At 32.8% G+C, this 585-nt stretch overlaps 1 long non-coding RNA gene across 1 annotated transcript in view; it reads right to left on the reverse strand.

Moving 5' to 3' along the window:
* The window catches only part of LOC109378758 (uncharacterized), a 5,342-nt gene extending 5,025 nt beyond the window's left edge, over positions 1-317 (reverse strand). Inside the window, exon 1 of the long non-coding RNA XR_002123059.1 lies at positions 193-317. This is a non-coding gene — a long non-coding RNA (uncharacterized LOC109378758). The remainder of the gene's footprint in view (positions 1-192) is intronic.
* Between the last annotated feature and the right edge of the window lie 268 nt (positions 318-585).

Raw genomic sequence — 585 nt, forward strand, 5'->3', positions numbered from 1 at the left:
TATGTAAAATAATTATAATTTCACCATATTGCTCACGGCTTCAGTGTGACACAACACCAGGGGCCACCATTCCCTTCTGATATTATAGATTACCACTGACAGAAAAAAATAACTCATTCACACTAATGCCTGTGGAAATGAGAACTTCAAGAAATCACCTAATAAAACATTTTTTAAAAAATCTAAAATTACCTTATAAAACTTGTGATGTAGACATGCACAAACGTTGCCATCAGATACTGACAATCAAATCGGTCCATTATCCCGCCATGTCCAGGAATGGTGTTTGCAAAGTCCTTCAGAAACAAACAAACATATCAGCAAAATTTCAAAAAAATCACCTGCTATAAAATTCCTATCTGTAAATGTTTTTTGGTATCATGGACACTAAGGAAAATACTTTCCTACTGGATTTTCCCACTAACTACAAACTTATTAGACCATGTCCAACAGGTTAAAACCACATTGTTTGAATATGTCATGTTAGAACAATGCCTGAATTAACCTGCAACATTCAGATAATACTAATTAAATATTAATTAAGTCTAGCACTTTTTTCAGCTAGTAAAACTTTCTGAATCAAAA

Source organism: Hipposideros armiger, unplaced genomic scaffold (genome assembly GCF_001890085.2).
Source record: "Hipposideros armiger isolate ML-2016 unplaced genomic scaffold, ASM189008v1 scaffold_3305, whole genome shotgun sequence".
NCBI classification, from domain to species: Eukaryota; Metazoa; Chordata; class Mammalia; order Chiroptera; family Hipposideridae; genus Hipposideros; species Hipposideros armiger.